The 19,577-nt window shown below is 45.8% G+C and overlaps 1 protein-coding gene across 7 annotated transcripts in view; it reads left to right on the forward strand.

Moving 5' to 3' along the window:
• Positions 1–19,577, forward strand: part of RFX2 (regulatory factor X2) — a 90,087-nt gene that overhangs the window by 1,584 nt on the left and 68,926 nt on the right. The window lies entirely within an intron of this gene.

Here is a 19,577-nt window from a genome sequence, read left to right on the forward strand (position 1 = left end):
GCCTTTCCGCAGAGAGCTCATTCCTCGGCTTCTGGGTGTTTTAATTATGCGCCGCCCTCCGCCTCCCCGATCCCCCCCACCCCCACCCCGCAGTCCCCACCATACAGTTATTTTCTTACTCTATGCCTCTGTGCATTTAACTGTCAGTGCAGGCTGTCATGAGATTCCCCCCCTCCCAATCAGCTTTATCTCTGCAGATCCAAAATATCAAACCTTATGCAAGGCTCTCCATGTCAACGAAGACTTATCCAACATTATAGTCCAATAATAATAGTAATAACAACAACAGAAAACATTAGCAATAACAATTTTCTTTGTTGCCCACAGGTATTGGCAACACATTTTTATCTTGTTGCTTCATAATCTGAAACATTTATTTATTTGCTTATATGAAGACCCTTACCCTCTGTGCTTGGGAGTACCAGGGGCTGGTTACCTGTTCTCTCTCCCACTCCAGTTTAAAGTCTTGGACTGACTCTAAAATAATCTTAGAAATGGCTACTCATCTACTCTGGCCAGAGAAAAAGTGCATATGGGACCCCCACCCCAGGAAAGGAATTTGATTTCCTTAATTACTGCTGCTAATTTTGCCAACAGGCTAAGTAGAGTATGGGAGGGGACTGGGTAGTCTTTTTTTTTTTTTTTAATTTTCATAATATATGATGGAAAAGATAACTGATTCCCAGATCCTGTGATATTGCAACTGATTTGGGTCAGGAAATGAGTTCAGAAACACTTTGCCCCTGTGATCCAAGCCATGACTTATTTAACCCTGAAGGTATGTTCCTTTCATCTCAGATAAACCTCTGAGATGCTGAGAAGGAGAGTTCAGGAGGAGAGGGACAGAGTTACTGGTGACACCCAGTAAGAGAACAATTCCTTTGAAATTCAGCTGATACGTGCTTTCTGAGGGCTGGATACATATCACCTTAATATTTTTCTTTTAACCATGTTGATCACTGAAGCACTGCCAGGATGGAGCTAGTCACCAGAAATAACACACGCCAGGGTCTTATCTGGCTCTCATTCTTTAGATCTAATTTGTAAATTCAGATTTGAATTAAAATTAATTAATATGAATTTATATTTGATGAATTGAACTTTCATTAATCATAGAATTGAGTCAACATTTTAAATGTACAGTTTTGGTAGTCGCATGTGGTGGTTTTGCTCATAAAATTCCAGGGCCAGGAGGAACCATATCTTATGGTACATTTGGCTCTTTTTAGTTAATGCAGGTTGTTCACTGATTTATTTATTTTTAAAATATTTATTTATTTTTCTGGCTGTGTCAGGTCTTGGTTGTGGCATGCGGGATCTTAGTTCCCTGACCAGGGATCGAACCCAGGTGCCCTGCATTGGGAGTGTGAAGTCTTAGCCACCAGACTGCCAGGGAAGTCCCAACCACTTATTTAATCCCAACCACTTATTTAAATGACGTGCTGCCCGCTACACACCTACATATTTGTAAAATGTAAATGTTTTTTCAAAGCATGGGATGTTCTCAGAGAAACTCTCCCTCATCAGATCCTCACTGAACCCAAGATGAGCCAAGGAATTCTTATCAGAAAAGGCAAACAAAGAGGGAGAATTTGAGAGGAAGACCCAGAATTAAGGGGATAAGGAGTGGGGGCAGAGGATGACGGGAAGGGCTGGGGAGAGCCCACCAAGTGGGTTGGCTGCTAGGGCTGGTAAAATTGGCGACCCTGAGAGGCAGTTTAAGGGCAAGGGCTTATAGTCCCCCAATCTGTTCCTCTGAAGACTCCCAGCTCCCTTAGTGAGTATCAGCCAGCTTCTCCCGGCTGCTCAGGCTAATACTTAGAAGTCATCCTCCAGCCCTCTGTGTGTGTGTGTGTGTCTCTGTCTTTCTATCTCTCTCTCCCTCAAGCCATCAGCAAAAGACCTAAAATCTGACCCCGCCTTGCTACCTCCACCATCAGCCCCTGGTCTAAACCTCCAGCACCTCATGCCCAGATGCTTCCAGCCGTTCACCAAGGGTTGTAACATGTCCTGTTGTGTATTCCTCAGCTCAGAACCCACCCACGGCTCCAATCTCACTTGGAGCAAAAACAGAAGTCCATCCCCCAACTGGGGCCCCCAGCCCAGTCCCCCTTTAGACTAATCTCCAATCCCATGTGCCTGCCTTCAACGTCACTGGCCTTCCCAGAGTACCTCAAACCCTTTGCCTGGAAAGTTCTTGGTCCAGGCATCTGTGGACTTCCTCCCTCACAGCCTTCAAGCCTTTTCTCAAACTCACCTTCCTAGGCCATTGACTTGCAAGTGATGGTATCCTTGTCCCCTCCCTCCCGGACTTTCTCTCTCCTTCACATTTATCACTAACACCCCATATATTACATAGATTGATTTTATGATTGCTGTTCCCTCGTTAGAACGTCAGCTCCATGCCAAGATGCTCTGGGTGTTTTATGAACTTCTGTATCTCCCGGGCTGAGAATCATTCTGGCACTGAGTGGGCGCTTGATAAATATTTGTTAAGTGAATAAGTAAATGATCTCCCATGCACCTAATGGGAAAGCTGATGTGAAAATGAAGAGCTGCTCTGTAACTACTGTGTCTTGCCTTCTATGTGACTCAGTACAGCTCAGACTGGATGAATGAAGTTGGTGGGAAGAGGGAAGGAAAAGTATGAGTCCCAACCCTGGGTGCTGCACATGTGGGCTCTGGGCCTGGCAGAGAAGGGGGTTAGCATTTATTAGCTGAGTGACTTCAGGTAAGGTTTGGCATAGGTGAAAGAGGTAATCACTTACATATTTTTTAAAAATATTTTTGTAATGTAGACTGTTTTTAAAGTCTTTGTTGAATTTGTTACAAAATTGCTTCTGTTTTATGTTTTGGTCTTTTGACCCCGTGCAGCGTGTGGGATCTTAGCTCCCCAACCAGGAATCGAACCCACACCCCCTGTATTGCAAGGCAAAATCTCAACCACTGGTCCACCAGGGAAGTCCCCACTTTATGGTTTTGATATTAGAAATAATATAACTGTGTAGCCCAAGGCCTGGCACAGAATAGTGTATGACAGAGTAGCTATTATTATTGCTGTTGTTATTTTTATTATTAGAACAAAACAAAGAAGCAGTGTGGCCTGCCTGGGATGGATTTTTCAGTTTGGTTTCCTGACCACCAAGTGCTGAGGAGACATTCAGTAAATACATCTTGCTCTATTGAGTGGGTGAGCTTTACACGGTCTGTTTTAAGTTGGGAAATACCCTTCAATTGCGTAGAAATTCTCTGGTACAGATATGGCGTCTGCAAGCGTGAAGCTCTAGGCAAAACTAAATGTCACCAGAAAAGTAGCTCACATCTTGGTTGGGGTATCGGTTCATCTGAAATTACTCCCCAAACATCACACTTTTGGATGGGTTTTGCCAAGCAGCCAGCTCAGCCGGCAGAACCTCCAGATGAGAATGTTTAAAAACTGGTTTCCCCTCTCTGTTATCGCTGGCGCTTAGGTGCCAATCAGGTCGAAATCTGGAAATCAGCTGCTCAGTGGTAAGAACCGGCCTGGTGTTCGTGCCAGGACTTGAGTTGGGCCCTCAGGAGCAGACTGCCTGGCCTTACTCCTTGTTACGCCTTGCTTCTTTTTTTCCTGAAATGCATTCCTATTTTATGATACATAGGTTTTGTATGTTTCAAAGCAGGGTTTTGTGCCCTGGCAACCTCATTTTTAATTCTGGTCAATTCTATGACTTTCCAAGAAATATAGTTGACTTCCCAAGCCTATCGATGATATATATAGCAACTGGATTTCAGACCCTGTGAATTAGATTATACCTGCCACATGCCGTGTTTAAAAATGGAAAGAAAAAAAAAAAAAAACCTTATAAAGCCATTAAAAGCCTAGAACTTACTTGTTATGGCCAAATATAGTGATGATTTGTCATTTACTGTGTAATGAAGCCCAAAATATGCTATATAATGTGAGCCTGTTTCTACTAAGATCTCTGCAGTTACTTTGAGTAACTGAGTGAGTGAGTGTGTGTGTGTGTGTGTGCATGTGCATGTGTGTGTGTGTGTGTGTGTGTGTAAGAACTGGGCTATGGTATCCAGGGAAGCTCTTCAGGAGATGATGGTTGAGCTGAGACTGAACTATAAGAGGGAGCAGCCCTGTGCAGTTCACAGGGAGAGCCTTTGGGGGGGGAGCAGCAGGTGCAAAGGTCCTGTGGCAGGGGGAACGTGAGGGCAGAGAAACGTGGCTGTGTGGCTAATGACTGGTGAGCAAAAGGAGGAGACACAGAGGGCTTCAGGGGCCATAGGGAGCAGTCTGGCTGCTATTCTAAGTATAAATTAGGTCTCAGGAGATTTAACCTCCTCCTGTAGCTGTCAGAGCCTTGGTGTCTAGTCGTTCACTGGAAGACCTCCTTTCTAGACCTCTGCCATTTCTTCATCTCTCATTCATTTGTTGCATTTGTTCATTGCTCTCTGAGTCAAACACTATCCTGTGAGGTTACAGAGACTAAGACCAACTAGGAGAGGGCAACAGCTTCAGAGCAAGGATGGGCTGGAGGTCTCTCCAGGGCCCAGCAGGTACACAGAGGAGGCAGGCACTCACTTGGAGGGGCCACAAAAGGTGTCCAGGAGAAGGTGGGCTGGAGTGGAGCTTTAATGTGCAGGCAGACAGGTGGGGAGAGCTGTGGCGCAACTGTGTTTTCTGGGAGCTGAACACAGGGAATGGGGGAGACCAGGCTGGAGAGGAAAGCAGGTGTCGGCAACCATGGCCTGTTTCTGGAAGTGAAGGCTCGCTGCGACACGGCCACACTCATCCACCTACGTAGTCTCTGGTTGCCCTTTAGAGGCCACGGCGGGTTGGACTATTTGCGATGGGCACAGAATGTGAAACTCAAAGCCTAACATATTTACTGTCTGGGCTTTTACGGGACAATTTGCCTACTTCTGACTGGATGAGTGGGACTTGTCTGATGCCAGGCCGAGAGGTTTACTGGGGAAGCTCTTTGCGATCCATTGGGATTTTGGCAGGTGGAGTGGAAGGTGTGGCCTCTGGAGGCTGGTGATGGAGAATTATGGCCGGTGTGGTCCAAGCCCAGGGTGACAGGGGCCTGGCCGACTATACCAGCCAGGGATGCTTGGGGAGACAGGGGTGCAGGGTTCTGGGGGCTCCGAGGGCCCAGTGACTTCTTGTGGGACAAAGAACTGGGAGAAGTCCAGTCTGACTTTGGGGATCAGACAGAACAGCCCACTTCAGTGAGTCAGGGGTCCCAGGAAATGCTAGTGGGGAGGAGGGTAAGGAGTTGAGGCACGGGCGTGGCTGGCTTGAGACTCATGGGGCCATCGGAAAGCAGGCAGTTTTCCACCAGGCTACTGGATTTTGGGGTCCAGAGATGGAGAGGGAGGCAGTCCAGGCTGGAGGTCAGGATCTGGGTGCTGTCAGCACGTCACTGGTCATTTCAGTCATGAAAACAGATGTGCTTACTCAGGGAGAAGCCAGAGAGTGAGAAGAGAAGGCCAGAGGCAGAACCATCCAAATTCCATGAGCAGGAAACCAACCAAGAGTCAGAGGAAAGCAGTTTTTAAAAAATGATAGGAAAACACAATGACATAAAATTGATCATTTTAACCCATGTTATGTGCACAGCTCAGTGGCACTAGGCACATTCACATTGTTGGGCAACCATCCCCGCCACCCATCCCCAGAACTTTCTCATCTGCCAAACTGAAACTCCCCATGGAACACTGACTTCCCACCCCGTCCCCCAGCCCCAAGCCCCAGCATCTACTTCCTGTCTCTATGGCTTTGACTGCTTGAGAGACCTTCTATGGGTGGAATCAGACAGCATTTGTCCTTTTGTGTTGGTTTCTCTCTCAGAGTTTTATGTCCTCATGGTTCATCCAAGGTGTAGCAGGTGTCAGAGTCTCCTTCATCTTCAGGGCTGAATAATATTCCACTGTGTGGATGGACCACAATTTGTATATCCATTCGTCTGTCGATGGACACTTGGGCTGCTTCCACATTTGGCTCCTTGAATCATGCTGGACAGAGGAGGTTTGGCAGGCACAGGGGGAACCAGGCAAAGAGCTCTGAAGACAGAGGAGGAAGCAACTCAAGGTCTGAGCACCAGAGGGTGAGATTTGACAGAAACCAGAGAGATGATCCAACGGGGATAGCCCCCCAGCAAAAGGGGGAAGGATATGTCTCCAGAGAAGGACAAGAGGTTTGGCTCACGCGTGCCTGTCTCCTCGGCAAACTGTTGAAATCACACTAATGATATAGAAGCAGCCCATTCCTAAAGTCACAGCAACACTTAATTATGCTTGTATTTTTAAAATGTGAACTGTTTATCTTTTGGAGACAGCGCCATGTTTCCAGGATACATTTCTGTCCAAAGGGTGACCTGCAGGGTAAGGCCTGGGAAGCAATTTCCCCCCAAAATCAACAGCCCACAAAAATGTGTTCCAGCTCCACCCGTCTAGGAAGCACCCAAAGAAAACACCACGCGGAGGTTCCCCACCTCGCCTGTCCTTCTCAGAATACGCACAGATGGAGCCTGCTAGAGAAAAAATAAATTCGGAATTCCAGACCCACAGAAAAGAGCCTGAAGCATGTGCTTGGATTTTTAAAAGAATTATTCATCTTCTGGAAGAGTTCACCTTCCTGGGGACTTCTCTGTGTTTAGTGCTCTCTAGGGTCTCTACCTGTTCAGCCAGTACTATGGACCCCAAATATCAAACATCTGAGTCACTTATAGTCAAACACTTAAGTGTATTCACATATCATCATGTGGGGAGTTATAAGGGGGGAAGGTGATAGAGAAATTTTAAATTGCTAGCAGCCATTTGCCATTGACATTCTGACTAGAAGTTAAAACGTGAAGTGGGTATAATTCCAGAGCTCCTCAATTGTGTAAATCAAGGCATGGTGATAAGGCCGACTCTTAAAATGACAGGCAGGCATGAATAGGAGTTATTTCTGGAGACTTCCCTGGTAGTCCAGGGGCTAAGACTCTGAGCTCCCAATGAAGGGGTCCCAGGTTCCATCCCTGGTCAGGGAACTAGACCCCACAGGGCGCAGTAAGATCCCACCTGCATTCTGCAGCTAAGACCTGGGGCAGCCAAATAGAGTTTTTTGTTTTTTTTTTTTTTAAAGAAGAAGGTATTTCTGGAAGCCCTGTAAAAAACAAATTCATCGCTGGCCTTGGTCCATGCCTGACCGAGCCTTTATCACTGGAACTGGACCGTGCTCCTTGGGGAAACTGCAGGGACCGAAGGAGACTCACCAATGAGCGATTTTCTAGCTGAACAAACCGCAGGATGGCAAAGTAAGACGTGGAGACCCCGCCTAGATTCTGATTGGGAAGCTTCTCCCTCCCTCCAGCGTGTGGGGTCTGCAAGGCCTCGCTTCTCCGGGCCTTGTAGCTCTAATGACCACAGGAGCCCCACCTTCCTCTCCCCTCCTGTTCTGGAAGGAGGGTTTTTGTGGTCTTAGCTCTGCAGCAGTGAGCACACTCAGAATCACTCCCACATCCTGCACGTAGACTGTGTGCCTTGGGCTCCCAGGCCTCACCTACCTCCATCCCCTCGCAGTCCACCGCGCCGTGGCTCTCCTGGGCTCCGTCAGCAGGAGGGGTTGGGCACATTCTCTCTGCTTTCTGTAACCAAACAGATGGACTGGCCCCTCCCCGTCATTGTAACCACGTGGCACTTAGCTCGGTGTTCAAGGTTTGCCTCCATCCAATCCCGCTTCTCTTCATCACCCATCTTTCACGACTTCTCTGGATGGGCTTGCGATGCCTTAAAACAGGTCTTATACTTGGGTCTCCCCTGTCTCTGAAATGTCATTTCTGCTGATGAAAACTTACCTCTTCTCTGATGCGCTCTCGCCTGGGACCCTTGAGATGGTCATTGGTGAATTAAGTGGGAAAACAGAAGAGTAGGCCAGGTTTCTCCAACAGGTTTCTCACCATTGACTTTGGGGTCCGATTGTTCTTGGTGGGACAGTGGGGAGGCCATTCTGGGCCTCGTAGGATGTTGAAGAGCATTCCTGGCCTCCAGCTGACAAGAGCGCCCACCCCAGTCCCCAAATCCTGATGACAACTTTGTCCTCGGTACGTGGCAAATGCCTCCTGGGGGGTAGAACCAGTCCCTAGCTAGGTACCCCTGGATCGATCAGTCAGAAGTACCAGGGCATGTAGATTTCACATCCTGTGCTACATGAACGTGCCATCATGGCTTATGTGTCTCATTTCCTGTTCTCAGTTGTGAGCCCCCAGGGACAGGGACAGCTGTCCCTGCCACACTTCCCACACATCTTTGTACTTCACACGTGAGTGACTCAAACACTTGAGCCAGAGAGCTCTTCAGGCCTACATTGAGTAGCGAGCAAAAATCCTGAAATCCTTGCCTGCGATTTGGTAACCCTCAAAACTCCATGTTTTTCAGTTTGGCAATTCCTCAGAAAGTTAAACATAGAGCTACCATATGGCTCAGCATTTCCATTCCAAGTGTGTACCCCAAACAATCTATGTCTACACCAAAACGTGTACACAATGTTCATAACAACATTACTCATTATGGCCAAATGTGAAAATGACCCAAACATCTGTTTGTAGAAGAATGGATACACAAATGGCATGTACCCACATACTTGAATACTAGTTGCCAATTGAAGCAAATGAAATACTGATAATACTACAACATGAATGACTCTTGAAAACACTATGCTAATTGAAAGAGGCCAGACCAAAAAAAAGGTCACATATTATATGATTCCATTTATATGAACCATCCAGCATAGCAAATCCACAGAGACAAAAAGTCAGTTAGTGGTCACTGGAGGTTTTGAAGGTGGGGATGTGGAATGGGGAGTGATTTGTAATATATGAAAGGTTTCTTTGGGAGATGATAAAAATATTCAGGAATTAAATAATAGTGACGGTTTTACACATTTGAGAATCAGTAAACTTTATATTTAAAGAAATAACAACAACCTGTGTTTTAGATTCAGCTTAGATTGACATTCCAGCCCCTTCAGTATGTAGTTTTTTGTTTTGTTTTGTTTTGTACCAAATCCCCAGAGAAATTTTAATCAAAGACCCTTGCTGCTAACTGACTCTCCTTTTGGCCCAGCCAAAATCGCAGGTCCCGTTCTTCTCCAGAAAGCAGGGCTCTTCCTGGAGACACGAAGGCTTACCACCCAACTGCTGCTGGGTCCTAAAGCCGGGAGCCACGTACACAGTTGCTGCTGTTGTTGTTTAGTCGCTCAGCCGTGTCCGACTCTTTTGCGACCTTGTGGACTGTAGCCCACCAGGCTCCTCTGTCCATGGGATTCTCCAGGCAAGAACACTGGAGTGGGGTGCCATTTCCTCCCCCAGGGGATCTTCCCAACAGGAAATGAACCCGTGTCTCCTGCATTGCAGGCAGATTCTTCACCGCTGAGCCACCACGGAAGCCCATGCCATACACCATGGAGGATGTTTAAATGCCTAATTTTACATCAAGCCTACTGCAATGGCTTGATTCATATTTGTTTGCTTTGGAGCTTTTCAAAGATTTCACTCCATTAAAAAGTCGATTTGAAACAAACATACTTACATCAGTTAGATTTATTTCCTCCACAAGACATGGCACTCAAAATTTGTGAAAGAACTCTTCTTTCTGCAGTGGGATAGGGCCATTCATCACTGTTTGGAACCAGATTTTATTTATGGCGGTTCTGGTCATTTTCGAAGGATGCCAAGTGCCAATAAAACTTCACTTATGGGCGCTGAAATGTAAATTTCACGTCATTTCCATATGCCACAAAATATTTTGACTCTGACCTTTTTTTAAATTTTTTGGACCATTAAATAATGTAAAGGGACTTTACTCATGGTCCAGTGGTTAAGATTCTGGGCTCCCATTGCAGGGGTGACACAGGTTCAATCCTTGGTTGGAAAACTAAGATCCCACATCTCTCGATGCAGCCAAAAAGTAAACAATAAATTTAAAAAAATTTTTTTAAGTAAAAATCATTCTTAGTTTGTGGACTGTACAAAACTAGGCAGCCAACTGGACTGGACTTGGCCTTGGGCGTGAGCCATGGTTTTCTGACCTCTGCCCTGTGATAAAGGATGGAGTCCAAGTGCATTCACAGCCTGTTTTCCCCAATAGCCCCCAGCCCACATCCTCTGCTCCAACCAGCCCAGTCTCTCTGCCCTTTTCCTGGTCCCCACCCCCAGGACACACACACTTGCCTGCACAAGGTTCCTGCTCTTGAGCTGCCCCACCCTCCCCATCTCCCCCACCCTCACCCCGCCACCCGCATGGGAAGGTCCCACTAGTCCCGCAGCGTCTAGTATGGGACAGCTCAGGTTCCCCACCCCAGGGTTTATCGTCCCAAGTTCTGCCTGGAGTCAGCACCTGTCACCTTTGGCTCCGATGGAGTTATTTGTGTGTTTCCTTTTCTCTCTTCCCTGGTGTCTCAGATGGTAAAGAATCTGCCTGCAATGCAAGAGACCTTCAATCCCTGGGTCAGGAAGATCCCCTGGAGGAAGGAATGGAAACCCACTCTAGTATCTTTGCCCAGAGAATCCCGTGGACAGAGGAGCCTAGTGGGCTACAGTCTATGAGGTCCCAAAGAATCGGACACGGCTGAGCTGCTAACACTTTTCTCTCTCACACAGTATAAGAGCCCTGAGGACAGAGACCAGGTATGTCTCTGTGGAGCAGCAAATAATTCGTTGAATTGACTCTAGTTCTTACTAGATCAAAATCTATTTTCTGAAATCATTTTGCTTATTACTTTCTAGTAACATAGGGAGGGCCTGGTGAGAGATTTGTGATTTCACAGTTGGGTGACTTACCCCAGGAGTCCCCTGGATCACGATTGTCCAACAGAGACATAATGTGAGCTGTGTGTAATTTAAAATTTTCTAGTAGCCATGGTCTCAAAAGTAAAACCAGGTGAAATTAATTTGAATAACATTTTTTATTTAACCCAGTATCTCCAAAATATTATTTTTTAAACCACAGCATCTATATGAAACCATTTTTATTGAGGTAGTTCACATCCTTATTGGGGGGCTAAGCCTCAGAAATCCAGTGTGTGATTTACACCCAGCATGCGTCTCAGTTCAGGTGGGCCACACTTCAAGACCTCAGTAGTAACGTGTGGCCAGCATGGACATATTGGACAGTGTGGGTAAAAGTGTCAAATGAGGTCAGGCACAACCTTTAGGTCATCCCTACTCCTTTTATTTATTGATTGGCTGAGCAAGCTTCTCTAATTTTGGTGCGAGGGCTTGGTTGCCCCACAGCAGGTGGGATCTTAGGTCTCTGACCAGGGATCGAATACACGTTCTCTGTGTTGAATCTTAACCAGAATCTTAACCGTTGGATCACCAGGGAAGTCCCCATCCCAACTCTTTTTAAAAGACAACCACTAAAAGCGATAATAATAATGATAAAAGGTGACCAGTCTTTGAGCTCTTGACCGTCTTCAGTCCGTCCTAGTCTCTCAGTTTGAGGTCACTCACAAGATCTGAGAAGCACAGGTTCCCCCACATCAAATGTCTAAAGTGATCACGGTTGAACTTTGTGAACAGGTGTCCATGCCTGGCTTCTGGGCAGTTGGATCCCAGAATTCCCGAGGGACAATCTGGGGACTTTGGGATCCTTGTGGGCAGTTCCTGGAAATCTGTTTACTTCCCCTTTTCCATTATGGAAGTCATATCTTTTCACTGTAGAAAAAATCCAATTCATATTAAAAAATAAAGAGGGGAAAGAGAGCCTCTGGCTTCCTCCTCTTCTCTCCTCCTGCCGTTCCCACCAATGATAAGTTCAGTGTGGTTGCTTTCCAATTTTGTATGCAGATAAAACATCCTCACTGATACTTTCTTATTCTTTCATCGAAATGTAACTGATAAAAATTCACCCCTATGTAAAGTGTACAATTTCATGGCTTTTAGTATCATCGCAGGATTATGCAGTCATCACTGATATTTCTAGAACATTCCATCACCCCAAAAAGAAACCCCATGACCCTCCCCCAGCCCCTGGCAAACATTAGTCCACTCTGACTCAGTGGATTTGCCTGTCCTGCACGTTTCACATCAATGGAATCTTTTGTGACTGGCTTCTCTTACTGTCACGTTTTCAAGGTCCATCCACGTTGTGGCGTGTGTCAGCACTCCATTCCTTTTTCATAGGCATATTATGCCCACTTCTTTGCACGTGCTCTTTTCATCTGATATTTAGCCTGGGTCTTTCTTTATCACACTGTGTGTCTGCTGCATCTTTTTATGTTGACTGCCTGAGATTCCTCTGTACAGATGTGTCCTGAGGCATTTACTTAGCTCCTTATTAGGGGCATTTCATTCGTCCTTTTTCACTTTCATCAGCAATGTTGCAGTGAATGTCCTCATCCAAATATATTTATGCATTTGATGAGATGTTTGCAGAGTCCCAGAAGGGGAATCGCTGGGTGGAAGGGAACTGCCTTTCTTTTGCATTAGCTTGTTCTCATGTTCTCACTTCAGTCTTGGAGCGGTGGTCACTTTCGACCTTGTCCTTGCCTGAAACTACGCCCTCTTCTCCCACCCCACCCCCAGCACCATCACACTCCTTCACAATCTGCCTGTCCTTTACCCTTAACTTCCGGTCTCGTTCATAGCATAGCAGGTTACAGACCTCTGGACAATCAGGTGAACTTGTGTGTCCCTGCCTGACCACCAGGAAAATGCACAGTGATCGCCCCTCTTTGATCTGCCCGGGATTTCAAATATTCTGGGGCTCCTCGCCCCCTCTCCCTGGACCAGCCCATTTCACAGCCCACATGCGGCTGACTCAACCCCGTCCATCACCACCAGCTGCACCGCTGGTGCCTCTGGGGGAGGCCCAGCCATTCGGCAGGTTTGTGCTGACACACGTTCATGCTTGTTGCCTTGACTCTGAGCCGAGGCTTGCGTGGCAGCAGCACTTCCCCACTCCCATCCCTTCCAATTCCCTGTTGCTACGTGGTTTCCAGCTGTTGCCTCGAATCCCCATCAAAGCATTTGCTCAGCTGCGGGGAAACCAGATGACCAGTCCCTTGGGGTCATCATCCTCCAGTGCTGGATGGGGGACCCGCTCCTGCTGGGGTGTCTCCTCCCAAGTGGGACCCCGTTTCTCATGCAGCCTCTAGATGCTGCTCTCCAACCTGTCTCTCCACGTCATTTGACTTCTCATAGAATATACACTGTGACTCTACACAAATGACATGAAACCAGGGTCCAGACCAAGTGGAATAAAGTTCTTCACCCCTAATCAAAGCTGTCCCCCCACTGTAAACGTAACAGATCATATGTTTCTTTTTAACATCCTTGAAGACTTCTGAGACACCTAATTTGATTTCCCTTTATTAGTGTTTCATGAATATGAAATCTTCTAGAAACTGCCTGCCCCTTTATCCTCCAGTGGTGAGGTTCACTTGGAAGGAGGGGCACAGGGCAGGAAGTGTTCATTTCTCTCAACTCCCAAACTAGGACATATTCTCCTTTCAGAGTCCTGACGGTGGGAAGCCCGCCCTAGCTATCCCCTCCTCCCTCCTTTCCCGAAATCGGTTATGTTTACGGGACACATCTGACCAAACATTGTGGCATTTTAAAAGCAGCCTTTCTTACACCTTCCCCCACGTCACTGAGGTTTTCGAACAGAAGGTCTCTTAGGAATAGTGTGTGAGAAGGATTTTTGTCCCTTAACCAAGTTTACTTCTGAAAATGGTGCAAAGAATTCCAACTGAGTTAGCGCTCAGGCCTAACTTCATCACGGTTGGGAGTGGTGCTGTATTTCACTTCTTTCCAGGTAAAGAACAAAGGGACAGGAACTTCTCTGGGAGTCCAGTGGTTAAGACTCCACACTGCCAATGCACAAGGTTCAATCCCTGGTCAGTGAACTAAGATCCTGCATTCTGTGGAGCAGCCAAAAAACTAAAAATAAAAAAGAATATGGGAACAAGTTCGTTTATAGTGCATCTTTTTTGCTACTTGTCTGGCATCTGCCCATACCTGCTGGGTCATTTTCTTTGAATTGAGATAAATTCACCATGTTAAGGTACAATGCAGTGATTTTTAGGATATTTACAGTGTTGTGTATCCTTCATCACTATCTAATTCTGGAAGTTTTTCATCGCCCCCAAAACAAACCCTGTGCCTGTTACGAGCCCCTCCGTGTTCCCTCTCCCCCAACCCCTGGTAACCGCTAATCTACCTCCTGTCTCAGTGGATTGGCCTGTTCTGGATGTTTCCTATAGTGGCATCCTATAATCAGAGGCCCTTTGCGACTGACTTCTTCCACTGAGCATCATGTGCCGAAGTTAATGGACATTGAAGCAAGTGTCAGTGCTTCCGTCCCTTTTATGGCCGAATTATATTCCATTGTATGCATGGACCACAATTTGTTTATCCGTTCATCCGGAGATGGACATTTGGGTTGTTTCTGCCTTGGGGTTATTCCAAGTGATGCTGCTGTGAATGTTTGTGGACAAGTTTTTGCGTAAACATCGATTTCCATCTCTCCTGGGTGACTACCTAGGAGTGGAGTTGCTGGGTCATATGGTGACCAACTTCTAAAGGAGCTGCCAAATGTTTTCCACAGCAGCCACGCCATTTTCCATCCCCGCCAGCTGCGTAGGAGGGCTCCAATTTCTCCTCGTCCTCGCCAACACGGTCTTCTTTTCCCTTGTTTTTATTATAGCCAACCTAGTAGGTGTGAAGCAGTATCTTGTGGTTTTTAATTTCATTTTCCAAATGAGTGGTGATGTTTGAGCAAAATTTTTTCATTGCCCATTTGTATACCTCCTTTGGAGAAATGTCACCTCACAAGTGTGAGCTTCTACAATTTTCTTGCATCCACAAATTCTTTTCCTTTGTGAGATGCCCAAAGACCCTGAATCATGAAGATGGGGGAGATGCGCATCAGAGCCATGTGGAGGGGGTTGGGGGGGAGTGGGGGTCAGAGGCCACAGGGCAAGAGCGCTGTCCTCTCTCTCCCTCGTGACCCAGCTCTTGCTCCAGTTTGTGCGCACGTCCTTTTCAGAGACGTCCTGACATCCTGCATCCTCCTGCTTGAGGAGGGAAACTGGACGGGGATGTAGGCGATCTCCCTCAGAGTGTCCGTGATCTCTGGATGCTCAGATTTCCAACACGCAATTTGTCATGACAGGGCCTGTTGGACACCTATCCATTTATCTGCCCTCAGTTGTTTTAGGCTCTCTCTTAGAGATAAGCATCATGATGATGATGATGATTTTACATTTTAAAGGGGTAGGAAAAAACAAAACGAACAGTAATTTAGAAACACATGAAATCCCATGAAATTGACATTTCAGGGGCCATAAGTAAAGTTTTATTGGTGCATGGCCAGGCTCATCCATGTACATATCAACTGTGGCAGCTTCCACCCTACATCAGAGGGGCTGAGTAGTCTCCAAAATGAGCATCTAACCCTAAAACATTCACTGTGGGGCCTTTTACGGGAAAAGTTGGCCAAGGGTTGGCCACCCAGTTCTTCTGGTTATATTTGACCCGCATTGGGTTCAGCATCATGCGTGTATGAACATGATGCTGGCTTGGAGGTGTGTGAACATTTAGACATGCCAGCACTGTTTAACATTATTTTTCACTTCCTTTAAGACAAAAGGGATAATATTTACTGGACTATCTTCTCCCGGTTGCTATAATTAAAGCGTCTTGGTCTGGCCACACCCATGCCTGCAGGCCACGTCCCCTTTCTTCCTGTGTCTATGAGGCTGGGCCTTTCCCTGTCCCCAGCACCCTGGCCGTTCTCTCTGAGCAGCCTCCCCATCTTTCAGGCCCGGTGAGCCGGGCTGAGTTTAGACCAACACGTGGAGTGGGCAGGTCCTCTGCTGTCAGGAAGCTCCAGCTCTTCTTCCTTCGGATCTCCTGCTCACCAACACTCGGCCCTGGTGGCAGTCCTCCGTCAACAGGTCCCTCTCGGACGGTCACACTGCTCAGGAATTTGGTGCCCGAATCATGGCACCCAAGAGTGACTTCTGAAATGAATCACTGCTCATGTGGGAAATCCAGCATCTAGAACCATTATGTTCATGTTGGAACAGATGCGTAAGAAGTCAAAATGTGGGGACTTCCCTGGAGGTCCATCCATTGGTTGAGACTTCATCTTCCAGTGCAGAAGGTGGTGTTTGATGCCTGGTCGGAGATCTAAGATCCTGTCTGCCATTTGGGGCGGTCAAAAAAATGAAAGAAAGACAAGAAATAGACAAATATCTGAATAAACGTTTTTCCAAAGATGATATTTAAAGTGCTAGTAAGCACATGGAAAGATGCTTAATATTACTCATCATTAAGAAATATATGAATCAAAATAACAATGAGATACAACTTCACACCATTAGGATGACTAGTGCTGAAAAAAAAAATAACAACAACAGAAAATAACAAGTATTGGCAACAGGGTATAGGAGTTGGAAACCTTGTGCATAACCAGCAAAATGAAAAATTGTGCAGCTGCTGTGGAAAACAGTATGGTGGGTCCTAAAAAAATTGAACATGGAAATTACCCTATGGTCCTGCAGTTCCTCCTTCGGATAAATACCTAGAGACTTGGACAAATACTTGTACACCTGTGTTCACGGCAACACTAGTCACAGTAGCCCAAAGATGGAAGTAACCCAAGAGGTCATTGAAAGATGAATGGATAAACAAAATATAGTCCATCTGTACTATGGACTATTATTCAGATCTAAAAGAGAAGGAGATTCTGACACCTGCTACAACATGGATGAGCCTGGAGGACGTGATGCTCAGGGAGAGAAGCAGACACGGAAGGACACACACTGTCTGATCCCACTCACAGGAGGTCCCTGGAGGAGTCAGATCCACAGAGACAGGAAGTAGATGGTGGGGCCAGGGGCTGGGAAAGGGGAGGGGAGTGAGTGTTTCATGGGGACAGAGTTTCAGTTTGGGAAGTTGAGAAAGTTCTGGAGATGGATGGTAGGAATGGTTTCACAACGGTGTGAACGTGCTGAATGCCACAGAGCTGTGCACTCAAAATATGGTTAAACTGGTAAATTGTGTTATATATATTTACCACAATTTAAAAATAATAGTACATCTTTTACTCCACTTGCATTTTCCCATGTTGCGCTAGAGGAGGCATATTCTTTCATAGTTCAGATCTTGTTAAGTCCCACCTCTCCTGCCAAACCTTAGGATCACAGTTTTAGTAAGGGCCCTGAGAACTTATCTTGTAAGTGGTCATTTACTAGTTGAGTGATGTGTCATTAACTCACTTCACTTCCACACCCTCCTTGGGAAGTTTATACTTTTGGGTTGACGGTCCTTCCTAGATAGGAAAGCAGGGGCAGGAGGGGAGACTGAGGACCAGTCTGGGCGGGTGCCCTGCACTTGGGAACCTGGGTGCAAGAAGGAATATCACAAAGGAAAAAAAGTAGTATTGATGTGTTCAGAGTCATTTGAATGCCTGTATGATAGCAGGAATTTTTATGCCAGAGATTCCCTGGGAGCTCAGTCATAAAGAATCTGGTTGCCAAGCAGGAGATTTGAGTTTGATCCCTGAGTCTGAGAGATCCCCGGGAGAAGGAAATGGCAACCCATTCCAGTATTCTTTCCAGGGAAATCCCATGGATAGAGGAGCCTGGTGGGCTACAGCCTCTGAGATCACAAAAAAGTTGGACACAACTGAGTGACTAACACAAAATCATTTTTATGTGAATGTAAAGATGAGTAAAAATTTTTAAAAATTTTTTAATTAAACATTTAAAATTTTGTTACGTTGTTTAAGACATGAGTCTTAAATGAGCATCAGAAACAGTGCAGCATGCCACACGCAGGGGCCCAATCTGGCATGCCACCTGTTTTTCAACAGGTCCCACAAGCTGAGAATATTTTCTGTGTGTTCCAGTGGTTCAAAAAAGGAAATCAAAAGAATAATATTTTGTGACACGTGAAAATCATATGAAAAGCAAATTTCAATGTTCATAAATTAAGTTTATTAGAAGAGAGTCAGGAGTAGGGTGAGGCCAGTAAGACAGTCACCTTGGACACAAAATGTAAGGAGAGACCAAAGAAAACTCAGCCATCAGCACAAATTGTATCCTTTTTAAAAAATTTTATTTATTTTTTAATTGAAGGATAATCGCTTTACAGAATTTTGCTGTTTTCTGTCAAACCTCAATATGAATCAGCCACAGGTACACATATATCCCCTCCCTTTTGAACCTCCCTCCCGTCTCCCTCCCCATCCCGCCCCTCTAGAGTAGTTAATACAGGGCCCCTGTTTGAGTTTCCTGAGCTACACAGCAAATTCCCCTTGGCTATCTATTTTACATATGGTAGTGGAAGTTTCCATGTTACTCTTTCCGTAGATCTCACAGAAATTTTATCTTGATGCAGTATTGGAAAAAAAGCAAAATCACGGAATTCCCTGGTAGTCCAGTGGCTAAGGACCCGCTTTGCAATGCTGGGGACACTGGTTCAATCCCTGGTTGGAGAACGAAGATCCCACAAGCCATGGAGCAACTAAGCCTGCGCACTGCCCGCTTCTGGAGGCCGTGCACCGCAGTGAAGATCCTTCGGCCATAACTAAGACCCAATGCAACCAAAGAAATACATATAAATACATATTTTAAAAAATTAAAATCAATGCCAGAAAAATCCATGATGAGCACTATATCAAAATCTCAAAGACAGGATCAGTATCTCCAGTTTTTCTCATCTGCCCCAGGTTTGTTCCTTGTGGAAGGTCCTGGGCAGTTTTCTAGAGATAGTTACTGAATGGAGGAGCCTCAACAGAGAATTTGGGGCCCATGAAAGCAAAACCACTTATGCTCTGGCCCTTTATAGAAAGTTTGCCAACACTTGATTGAAATCAATTTATTCTGTTGATCCCAAATAGCAGATAACTATTAATATAACAAAAATTCAGATTCAACACTTTGTCCATTGCCTCTGTCTTGGGTGCTCTTTTTTTAAAAAAATGAGTGTACACTCGTATTTCATTTTTGGATAATGGTATTTATAAGTCAATAGGGACATTTAATACTGAGCTTATCAGCAAGTCAATGCTTGTGGGCTGTGATAATCTACCTGCATGAAAATAATACAGGTCACCACTTTATTTTTTTTTTAATATTTATTTATTTGGCCATGTTGGGTCTTAGCTGCAGCATGCAAACTCTAGTTCCCTGACCAGAGATTGAACCCAGGCCCCCTGCATTGGGATCAAGGAGTCTTAGCCACTGGACCGCCAGGGAAGTCCCCATCATTTACTTTCATGTTGACTAAATACTTAATGAGTTAACCCTTCATTCACTGGGGTGACTGTACCTTGGCTTCTTTATAAGATGGTATTGTTCCTGTCCATCTTCCATGTCTAGGTCTTCAGAAGCTCGATTAGGAACTTATGAAGCATTAATGATCAGTAAAATTTGAAATAGTAAATGCCACACAAGCTTCGTCCTCCCTGATTCTCCTGCTTTCACTCTTTATCCTGATAGTCTGAAAAGAGGGCTCTTCTAAGAACATGAAAAGTTGAAAGTAAAAGTCTCTCAGTCATGTCTGGCTGAATTCTCCAGGCCAGAATACTGG

This window comes from Cervus elaphus, chromosome 9 (genome assembly GCF_910594005.1).
Source record: "Cervus elaphus chromosome 9, mCerEla1.1, whole genome shotgun sequence".
Classification (NCBI taxonomy): Eukaryota; Metazoa; Chordata; class Mammalia; order Artiodactyla; family Cervidae; genus Cervus; species Cervus elaphus.